General features: G+C 46.5%; 1 protein-coding gene across 2 annotated transcripts in view; it reads left to right on the top strand.

Moving 5' to 3' along the window:
• Window positions 1-5,360: 5,360 nt before the first annotated feature.
• ypel1 (yippee-like 1) overlaps window positions 5,361-11,452 on the top strand; it is a 40,383-nt gene continuing 34,291 nt past the window's right edge. The window contains exon 1 of one of the 2 annotated variants that reach the window (XM_080208514.1): window positions 5,361-6,140. The gene's annotated coding sequence lies outside the window, so the exon portion shown is untranslated. Of the gene's footprint in view, window positions 6,141-7,409; window positions 8,094-11,452 lie in introns of those variants that run through there. The other variant, XM_080208515.1, reaches the window with a different exon arrangement.

Below are 11,452 nucleotides of genomic sequence, written 5' to 3'. Positions count from 1 at the left end.
GGGAATTGCTTGATAGAGCAGACGCAGCACGGTTTCGTTAAGGGGAAGTCGTGTCTGACAAATTTACTGGAGTTCTATGAGGATGTGTCTAGGGTGGTGGATAGAGGAGAGCCGGTGGATGTGGTCTTTCTTGATTTTCAGAAGGCGTTTGACAAGGTAGCTCACAAGAGGTTATTGCAGAAGGTCAGGGGACATGGAGTTGGGGGGGGTAGAGTGTTAGCGTGGATAGAGGATTGGCTGTCAAATAGGAGGCAGAGAGTGGGGGTCAATGGGTGCTATTCGGATTGGCGGTTGTTGATTAGTGGAGTGCCCCAGGGGTCGGTGCTGGGGCCTCAGCTATTTACCATTTATATAGATGATCTGGAGGAGGGAACTGAGTGTATGGTGTTGAAATTTGCTGATGACACCAAGATTGGTGGAACGGCAAATTGCGCGGAGGGTGTGGAGAGTCTGCAGAAGGATCTAGATAGGCTGGGTGAATGGGCCAGGAACTGGCAAATGGAATTTAATGTTGGCACGTGCGAGGTGGTCCACTTTGGTAGGAATAATGGTAGGAAGGACTATTACTTACGTGGCGAAAAACTGCAGCAGGCAACAGTGCAGAGGGACCTCGGGGTCCTTGTGCATGAATCGCAAAAACTCAGCCTGCAGGTGCAGCAGGTGGTCAGGAAGGCGAATGGGATGCTGGCCTTCATAGCGAGGGGGATTGAATATAAAAGTAGGGAGGTCTTGCTGCAGCTGTATAGGGCACTGGTGAGGCCGCAGCTGGAGTACTGTGTGCAGTTTTGGTCGCTGCATCTACGCAAGGATATTTTGGCCTTGGAGGGAGTGCAGAGGAGGTTTACTAGGCTGATGCCAGAGTTGAGGGGGTTGAGCTATGAGGAGAGGCTGAATAAACTAGGCTTGTACTCATTAAGAAGAATGAGGGGAGATCTCATTGAGACATATATGATGATGAATGGGATGGATAGGATAGAGGTGGAGAGACTCTTCCCGATCAGAAAGGACAGTAGGACTAGGGGGCACAGCCTCAAGATAAAGGGGGGGTAGTTTAGAACGGAGTTGAGGAGGAATTTCTTCACTCAAAGGGTGGTGGATCTCTGGAATTCTCTGCCCGTTGAAGTGGTGGAGGCTGCCTCGCTAAATATTTTTAAGACGCGGGTTGATGGGTTTTTGATAAGCGAGGGGATTAAGGGTTATGGGGAGAGGGCGGGAAAGTGGAACTGAGCCACGACAGATCAGCCATGGTCTTATTGAATGGTGGGGCAGGCTCGAAGGGTTAGATGGCCTACTCCTGCTCCTATTTCCTTTTCTTATCTCAAAATCGCTCCTCTAAAGGTTTTTGAAATGCAAAACCTACCGAGCCAATACCTAAACTTAAAGTTTATTTATTAGTCACAAGTAAGGCTTACATTACCACTGCAATGAAGTTACTGTGAAAATTCCCTAGTCGCCACATTCCAGCGCCTGTTTGGGTCAATGCAGCTAACCAGCACATCTTTCAGACTGTAGAAGGAAACCGGAGCACCTGGACGAAACTCATGCAGACACGGGGAGAATGTGCAAATTCCACACAGACAGTGACCCAAGCCAGAATTTGGACCGGCTCCCTGGCACTGTGAGGCAACAGTGCTGACCACTGTGCCACCATGCCACACCTCTTATTTAGTCCGCCGCTCCTCTTTCTGTTTACCAACCATGATGATGTATTGCACTAAGTTTCACTTGGGTTCCTGCATAATAGACAAAACAGTGTTCGCTGTGGCTTAGTGATAACAATCTCAAGTCCCACTACAGGCATTTGAATATCTATATAATCTTGCTGACACACAAGTGCAGTGCGGAGGGAGTGCTGCTGTCTTATGAATGAGACATAAACAAAATTTTCTTTGTCCTTTCAGATGGATGTAATAGATCCCGTGGCACTATTATGGATTAAAGCTCTCCCACCTTTCCTCCCTCAACCCAAGCCTAAAAACAGATTATCCAGTCATTTACCACCTTGCTGTTTGTGGGAGCTTGCATTATACAAATTGACTGCTGCATTTCCAATATTACAATGGTGACTACGCTTCAAAAGTACCTCCCTGACGGTGAAATCAGCCTGAGGTCATAAATGGTGGTATGGAAATGGAAGTATTTTATTCATCTAAACAGAATATCCATTTTACAACAGACAAAAGAGGTGCCTTGGCTCATCATGTCTGCGCCAGCCATCCTAAGACAAAAGCAAAATAGTGCAGATGCCAGAATCTGAAACAAAGGGGGAAAGTGCTGGAAAATCTCAGGACATCTGACAGCATCTGTGGAGATAAAGTACATGACGTGGAGATGCCGGCGTTAGACTGGGGTAAACACAGTAAGAAGTCTCACAACACCAGGTTGAAGTCCAACAGATTTATTTGGAAGCAAAAGCTACTACATAAGAACATGATAAGAAATACGAGCAGGAGTAGGCCATCTAGCCCTTCGAGCCTGCCCCGCCATTCAATAAGATCATGGCTGATCTGAAGTGGATCAGTTCCACTTTCCCGCTTTCTCCCCATAACCCTTAATTCCCTTGTCTATCAGAAACCTATCTACCCGTGACTTAAATATATTCAGCGAGGTAGCCTCCACCACTTCAACGGGTAGAGAATTCCTGAGACTCACCACCCTTTGAGTGAAGAAGTTCCTCCTCAACTCTGATCTAAACTGTCCCCCCCTTATCTTGAGGCTGTGCCCTCTAGTCCTGCTATCCTTTCTAAGCGGGAAGAATCTCTCTACCTCTACCCTATCTAGCCCCTTCATTATCTTATATGTCTCTATAAGATCCCCCCTCAGCCTTCTAAACTCCAACGGGTACAGACCCAGTCAATTCAGTCTCTCTTCATAGACTAGCCCCCTCATTTCCGGTATCAGCCGAGTGAACCTTCTCTGCACTCCCTCCAAGGCCAATATATCCTTCCGCAAGTGTGGTGACCAAAACTGCACACAGTACTCCAGCTGCGGCCTCACCAGTACCCTGTACAGTTGCAGCAAGACCTCCCTACTTTTATATTCTATCCCCCTCGCTATAAAGGCCAACATTCCATTCACCTCCTTGATCAACCGCTGCACCTGCAGACTGGGATTTTGCGATTCGTGCACAAGGACCCCCAGGTCCCTCTGCACCGTAGCATGCTGCAGCTTTTCGCCTTTTAAATAATAATTTCTCCTACTATTATTTCTACCAAAGTGGATAACTTCACACTTGCTAACATTATACTCCATCTGTCAGGTCCTCGCCCACTCGCTCAGCCTATCTAGATCTCTCTGCAGACTTTCCACACCCTCCACGCAATTTGCTTTTCCACTCATCTTCGTGTCATCAGCAAATTTTGTTACCCTACTTTGTTACCCACTAGCTTTTGGTTCACTTGCTGCCCCTTTGTCAGGTGAGTGGGAGTTCTCTTCACAAACAGGGCATATAAAGACACAAACTCAATTTATAAAATAATGATTGGAATGCAAGTCTTTACAGGTAATCAAGTCTTAAAGGTACAGCCTCTAAGTGTACCTTTAAGTGTACTTGAGTGGAGAGAGCATTAAGCATAGGTTAAAGAGATATGTATTGTCTCCAGACAGGAAAGTTAGTGAGATTTTGCAAGTCCTCCAAGGCATTCTCCAAGGAGACCTTCACGACACACAACAACACAGAGTCGCTAAGCAGAGACTGATAGCCAAGTTCCGCACGTGAGGATGCCTCAACTGGGATCTTGGGTTCATGTCACATTCTCTGTCATTATTTTGTAAATTGAATTTGTGTCTTTATATGCCCTGTTTGTGAATAAAACTCCCACTCACCTGACGAAGAGGCAGCAAGCACTCCAAAAGCTAGTGGCTTTTGTTACCAAATAAACCTGTTGGACTTTAACCCGGTGTTGTGAGACTACTTACTGAGAGAAAATACAGCTAACGTTTTGAGTCTGGATGACCCTTTGTCAGAGCTAAGGGCAAAGCAAATCAGAAAAGATTTATACTATGAGGGTGGAAGGGCTGTAAAAGGATAAAGGGAATATAAATGAGGATAAAAATGGCTGAGAGAGGTGCGAAAAGTGTCCATTAAGAGATCAGAATGTATAAATGGCAGAACAGAGGTATAGATAGTTAAGGCAATTGGCCTGAAAGGGGGTGGGAGGGGAGGGTCAAGGAGAATGGAAATGGAGAAGTGGAAAATTAGGAGTAAAAGGATGATAAAAATGGATGGGTGAGAAGAAGAAACAGAATGAAATAAAATAAATGGAAATGGGGTGATGGTGGAGGGGAGAGTTCATGCTTCAAAACTGTTGAACTCCGGAAGGCTGTGAAGTGCCCAATCGGAAGATGAAGTGCTGTTCCTCCAGTTTGCATTGGGGTTCACTACAACATTGCAAAAGGCCAAGGACAGACATGTGGACAGGAGCAGGAGAGTTGAAGTGGTCTAGGACCTGCTTGGGGGCAGAACCGAAAGTGCTCAGCAAAGCGGTCACCCAATCTACATTTGCTCGCTCCGGTGTAGAGTCAACCGCATTGGAAGCAGTGAACGCAATAGGCCAGATTGAAGGCGATGACTGTGAAGCGCTGCTTCACCTGAAAGGGGTGTTTGGGACCTGGGACGGTGATGAGGGAGATAAAAGGGCAAGGTGCTGCACCTTCTACGTGTGCATGGGAAGGTGCTGCGGGTAGGGGATGAGGTGTTGGGTGTGATGGAAGAGTGGACCGGGGTATCCCAGAGAGAACAGTCCCTGCGGAATGCTAACAAAGATGAGTGAGGGGAAGATGTGTTGGGTGGTAGCATCAAAATGAAGTTGCCGGAAATAGTGGAGGATGATCCTTTGAATGCGGAGGCTGGTGGGGGTGAAAAGTGAGGAGAAGGGGAACCCTGTCCTGGTTCTGAGAGGGGGTGAGAAAAGTGGCCCAGGGAATGGCTCAGACAAGTTGGAGGCACCCATGCCTTTAACCTCGTTTTCCAACCCTCACCCATGGCCTTGTCTGACATATCTGGGAATCAGTGGGAGATGGCGATGTTTAAGGCTATTTTCAGTCAAAATAAAGGCCAGTCTAGAAGGAGCCGTTAGCCTTACCCAGCTGCTGTGCTCACGTGACCCCAGCGCCACGTGTGTGCGCGCGGCCTTGTTATTGTTTGTCTCGGAGTGAGGCGCGTGCGCACACCGCGCGGATACCGCGCAGGCGCAGACCGAGAGCTCGGGGGGGGCGTCCCGCGCGACCCCGGCCCCTCTTTATGAATCAAAGCGGCTAACGGCCGCGCGTGCCAGGTTGGCGCGCGCCCCCTCCCCACGTGTTCTGGCTCGCTCCCGCTTCAAACACAAACATTCGGTGCCTCTTTCCCCCCCCCCCCCCCACCACCCCCCTCTCGCGCCGCCGACCGACTGACCGGGCGCGAGAGGCAGAACCCGGACTGGATCCAACCGGACCGGGAGTCAAGCCCAACAGCCCGAGTAACCGAGAGTCAGACTCCAGTTCAACAGACACCCGGAGCAGAACCGGACTCAACCCGGACCGATCCAACCGGAGTGAACCCCAACAGACACCCGGGCTAGGACCGAACCCGGACTGGATCCTAATAGACACCGGGACCCGGACTGAGCCCAACAGACACCCTTAACGGAAACGGACCCAGACCGGGGCTGGACACCGGGAAGCGGAGCGGAGTCCCACTCGATCCGGACACAGACCGGGTCTAAACCTTAACAAACACAGAGCGGAGCCCGAGCGAACCCGGAGCCGGACTAAACCCTAACAGACACCGACCGAGAGCCAGAGCGCACCCGGACTGAACCCAGGACCCCGAAGCGGGCAACCCCGGAGAGATCCGGCCAGCGTAAGCTGGAGGCAGCGGGCAGGAGCGGAGGGTGGAGTGGCGGAACGGCGAGCCCGGCACGGTGAGCGCCCGGAGCCGGGAGCCCAGCACCACGGGAGAGAAGCTGGCCCCAGCCACCTCAGCCCGCCGCCCAGGTAGCCGGCAGAGCTGGGCAGAGGCGAGCTGAGCCTGGGGGAGGAGGAGGAGGTGGGGAGAGAGAGAAAGGCCGGGGAAGGAGAGGGAGACACCGAGAAGCGAGCGACGCCGAGGCACCGGGGAGTGGGACTGGCCAGAGCCGCCGGCAGGAACCGAGCCCAAGGTAAGGACGCTGGGGCTGAAGGCGCCCGGTTTAGGAGCGGGTCCCAGAATGTCATTGAATTGATTTTTATGAAGAAACCAGACTGTGTAAAGTGAGGAATAATTGCTGTATTTCTGTCCTCTAGTATAGCCTGGGCTAGTTCCCCCTGGCAGTGTTTTGCCACCGCGCTGCGGGTTCCTAATGTGTCGCCTTGTTGCTGCACGTACACATTACCACCACAGAATAAAACCTTGGCGTTTGTAAACATGTCGCTTGATTAAACTTTTCAACAAATCAATCGCTTTGTTTGCTGCCTCGAAACATGAGTCTGAAGGTCTCACCCATGTATTTGGGCTGTTTTTTTTTGTGGGGGAGGCATTTTCAGTGCCATTTTTAAACGACGTGCCATTTTATTTTGGGCACTGTTCAGGCAGATTTTCTTTTTATTGCAGCCCAGATGTAGATTGCTTTGGTCAGACTTGCTACCATTGGGCCTGTGAATGTGTTAACTGGCAAGAGTCCAGGCAGGAGGTATTGAGGATTTGTTGGCATGTTGGAGTGCATCGTCAATGGGGTAAATTAGTTTGTGTATATGCTATTCAAAATAAATGTCGATTTGGTTGATGGGTTGGATTTTACTCACGATCAGGTCATTTTATTTACGATAAAATGTCGCACCGTGATATAACTGTACATTGGTTGTGTACACCAAGATGGACATGGGGAAGGGATACATTGGTGTGTGTGTGTGGGGCGGGGGGTGGTGGAATTAAATGGTTATCTATAGTTCAGAAGATGTAATCACGTTTGGGATCAGAGAGTGTATTGAGTAGACTTGAATTGTCTGTAGTAAGTGTAATGTACTGAAGCGTGGTTATATAGTTGTGCAGACTGTGGTAATATAGTTGTGCAGAGCTGTGCCCAATTGTGCAGGCTGTGGTAATGCATTGAACCTGCAGGCTGTGGTAATGCATTGAGCTGTGCCCAGTTGTGCAGGCTGTGGAAATGCATTGAGCTGTGCCCAGTTGTGCAGGCTGTGGAAATGCATTGAGCTGTGCCCAGTTGTGCAGGCTGTGGTAATGCATTGAGCTGTGCAGTGCCTTCCCCCCGGAAGTGATGTTCAAGCCCCAGGACCAGATGACCGACGGCCCGTTCTGCACGCTGATTGGTCGCTTTGTTTGTTTTGCCGGGGGATGGTGCTGATTGGCTGGCTGCCGGGCCGCCTCCCCGGAGCCCGCAGTTAAAGCAGGCTGGCCGGCGGCTGCAGTCTGTACCTTTACTCAGCCGCTGTCTGAGGTGGTGGGTGGCATCGGCGCTGCAGAACTCTGTGTGCCGCCCCCGCCGCTTTAATGCTGCTGCCCAGAGCCCCAGTCCCCAGGCTGAGTCCCTGTCAATCACTCTGCAGCCTGACCTCATTGCTTTCCTGGTTGGACAATCCAGATTTGAAGGAAGCTGCGTGAAAGGCAGTGCCAGGCAGCTGGGCATTTGTGTTTGTGTACCGTGCAATATATAATTATACAAACTCTTTATCCTGGATTTGGTGCGAGTAAGACGTGCATTTATTTGTTCAGCGTTGGGAAGCTGTATCTCGATTGGGAATGTACCAAGAGACCCAAGCCTTGCTTGTGACAACAGTCGTCACCGATGCCATCTGGGTCTCATTTTGCACAGTGGACGTTGTTGCTGCAATTCTACTCACTCAGTTGATCATTTACTGCTCTGCCCAGTGTGTCCGTGGCATTGCAAGTTTATCGAAGATCTCTTTGTTTGCACTCCACATTGGATCTATGCTGCCTTTGGATTAGGAGGCCACGGGCTTCTCGGGAAAACTTCTCCCAGCCTCCTGCTAACTAGTCGCTTACCACGGGTTGACTTTGATATTGTAGACTCCATGGAATATTAAATTTCTCTGCGAATGCCATTTGGGACTCGAGAAAGCTAAGTTGGATGGATGTTGCTGACATTTAACTTTGGGTACAAGCGATATATAGTAAATATTTTTGGTTTCCACCCGAGAGATGGGGAATTAGTTTTTATGATTACTGCTAATTCTAGTGTTTCTGGGGACATATCAGATTCTAACTGGCGCATTTAAATGAAGGTTAAACAATAATGCTCTAAAATATTGTTACATAAGAAAAACAAGGACTTGGTTTTTTTTGTAAGCTGTTTGTTAATTACTCTTCCCTCACCCTACAAACAGGATTTGTTTAGCAAATGGGCCAGAACATTTATGTAATCCAATTAACATCTAGCAGGAAAATATTTTTAATCATTGTGGATGAGCCGGTTAGAATTTGGATAAAAAAAATTGTTTTAAAAAAATTTGTATAAAGCAATTGTTTGTGCGCAAAGGGAATTAGAAAGATGGAAGCAAACAGCAATTTTTAAAAAATAAATTAAAGTGCATTAGTCATTTTCCAAAGATGCTCTAGATTCAGAATTTTGATTTTCAGGGGGTTCAAAAATAGCAAATATTACACTGTTTGCAAGAGAGAGAATTCATGTAACGACAGATAAAGTTTAACATCCTAAACAACTTTGTGGAATAATAAAATTGGTGATGAGGGCTGCAGTGCTAGGGGATGTTTGTGATGAGCTGGGGACGTAAGGACACCAGGCCATGGAGGGATTTGAAAGCTAAAATGAAAATGATCAAATTGAGGCATTGCTTAACTGGGAGCTAATTTTAATAGAAAACACAGATGTGAACTTGGTGCATATTAGGTGTCAGGCAGCAAAACTGTTGAGCTGTTATGACATTCTTAAAGAAAAAATATAATTGAGCAAAGATGGTGGCATGTCAGAAGATTGGACAGAATATTAAACAACTGCAAAGAGTGACTAAAAATTTGGTAAAGAAATAGAGTATGAAAGAAAGCTAGAAATATAAAGGTAGATACTAAGAGTTTACATAGATTATAAAAAACAGAGTCTGGAGAATTCATGGAAAATAAGATGGCCAATGAATTGAATATTTTGCATTTGTATCCTTCACCAAAGGATACAAGGAACATCCTGGAAATAGCTGCAAAACAGGAAATGGGAGGGAAAACTCAGGAAAATTCCAGTTGCCAGGGAAGTAAGTAGTACTGAGTAAATTGTTGGAGCTGCGGCTTGACAAGCCTCCGGGTGCTGATGGGCTTCATCCTAGCAACTTAAGTGGCTAGTTGATGCATTGCTTTTAATTTTCCAAAAATTATCTTATTTGGGGAAGATTCTATTGGATTGGAACATAGTGAATGTACCTCCCTTTATTCAAAAAGTTGGGGGGGGAGCAGAAACAGGAAACAAGGGCTAGTTAGTTTGACATTTGCCATCGGGAAACGACAGGGCACTTGGAAAAGTTTAAAGCAATTGTGCAGAGTCAACATGGAAGGAAAATCCATGGTAAGCCAATTTATTCTGTTTTGAAGAAGTAACGTGCTATAGCTAAAGGGGAACTAGTGCATGTACTGTACTTAGATTTCCAGAAGGCATTTCATAAGGTGCAACATGAAAGTTTAGTTTGAAAAATAAAAGTTCATGGTGTAGTGGTAGTTGGTAACTTTGACAGATTGATTACCTAACAGAAAATGGAAGAGTAGGTATAAATGGGTCTTTTTCTGCTTGGTGAGATGTATCATGTGCTACAGATATCAATACTGGGGCTTCAATTACAGTTTACATAAATGACATAGATGCGCTGATGGATGGTATGGTTGCTAACTTTGGTGATGATACGGGTAAGCAAGTAAGATGTGAAGAGGATGCAAGGAGGTTACAAAGGGATACAGATAGGTTAAGTAAGTGAGCAAAGATCTGGCAAATGGAGCAAAAATGTGATGAAAATGTGAAATTGTCTATTTTGGCAAGAAAAATAAGAATTAATCATCTAAATGGTGAAAGAATTGCAGAGTTCTGTTGGAGGGATCTAGGCATTCTCGTGTATGAATTGCAAAAGGTTAATTTCCAGGTACAGCAAATACTTAGACTAGCTTTCCTAGTTATCATTCAAAAATGGAATGTTGTTTATTGCAAGGGGAATTGAAAACTAAAGTAGGGAGACTATGCTTCAGTTACAAGATATTGATGAGATAATATCTAGGGTACTGTGTGCAGTATTGATATAATTTGAGAGAGGATATAAATGCATTAGAAGCAGTTCAGAGAAGGTTTACTAGTCCATTATCTGGAATGGATGGGTTACCTTGGGCTAGGCTTGTATCTGCTTAAGTTTAAAAGAGTAAAAGTGGTTTGATTGAAATATAAGAACCTGAGGGGTCTTGACAAGGTCATCTTGAGGAAATCTATAACTTTTTTTAGTGGAGAGGTCAATTACTGGGGGCACTAATTTAAGGTAAGGGTTAGACGGGATATTAGGAAAACACTTTTTTCACTCGGAGGGTGTTGAGTTGTCTGGAATTGACCTGCACAGACATAATGTGCTGAATGGCCTTTTTTCTGTAGTTCTAATTTGCAGTTTGTTTATAGAGGATAGCAAATTGGAGGCCTACCATGAATGCTTTGAATACATCAAGTCCGTGGGTAGCAAAAGTTATGATGGTTTTGGCAGCAGCTGAATTATGGCTGAATGAAGTCGGGCAAATTTATGGAATTTGAGTGAGGATAATGAATCTTAGGGCTGATGAACCGATGTGACTGAAAGCTCACTTCTAGGTCAAATAAATTGAGGTTGCAAACTGTCTGATTTGACCTCAACCGTGAAGAGTTGGTGGTTAGTTTGTGGTGGAGCATAGGAGTTAGGAGTGAGAGTAAGCAATTCAGCCCTTCGAGCCTACTCCGCCATTCTATATGAAGTTGGCTGATCTCCATCTCATCCTAACTCCACTTCCCTGCTGTTTCCTTATTGCCCTTTTATCCACTTTTGATCAAGTATTTGCCTATCGATCTCTTGAATCCATTTCTGCATCCACTGCACCCTGGGGCAATGAGTTCCATAAGATTCACAATACTGTGTGAGAAGTAGTCCTTATCTCTGTCTTGAATCTTCCCCTCCCCTCTTACTCTACAACTATGACCTCTTGTTCTTGACTGTTCTAGAAGGGAGAACATTTATCAGTCCTGTTGAGTACTTTATATACCTCAATCAAATTCCCCCATCCCCCTCATTTTTCTGTACTCCAGCAAGTACAAGCCCAAGCTACTCAACCATTCTTCATACAACAGCCCCTTGAACATAGAACATAAGAAATAGGAGCAGGAGTAGGCCATGTAACCCCTTGAGCCTGCCCCTCCATTCAATAAGGTCATGGCTGATCTGATAGTGGTTCAGTTCCACTTACTCACCTGCCCCCCATAACCCTTAATTCCCTTATTGATCAGAAATCTAT

This window comes from Carcharhinus amblyrhynchos, chromosome 20 (genome assembly GCF_965287045.1).
Source record: "Carcharhinus amblyrhynchos chromosome 20, sCarAmb.v2.hapA, whole genome shotgun sequence".
In the NCBI taxonomy this organism is placed as follows: domain Eukaryota; kingdom Metazoa; phylum Chordata; class Chondrichthyes; order Carcharhiniformes; family Carcharhinidae; genus Carcharhinus; species Carcharhinus amblyrhynchos.
This window is presented reverse-complemented; position numbering and strand designations above follow the sequence as displayed.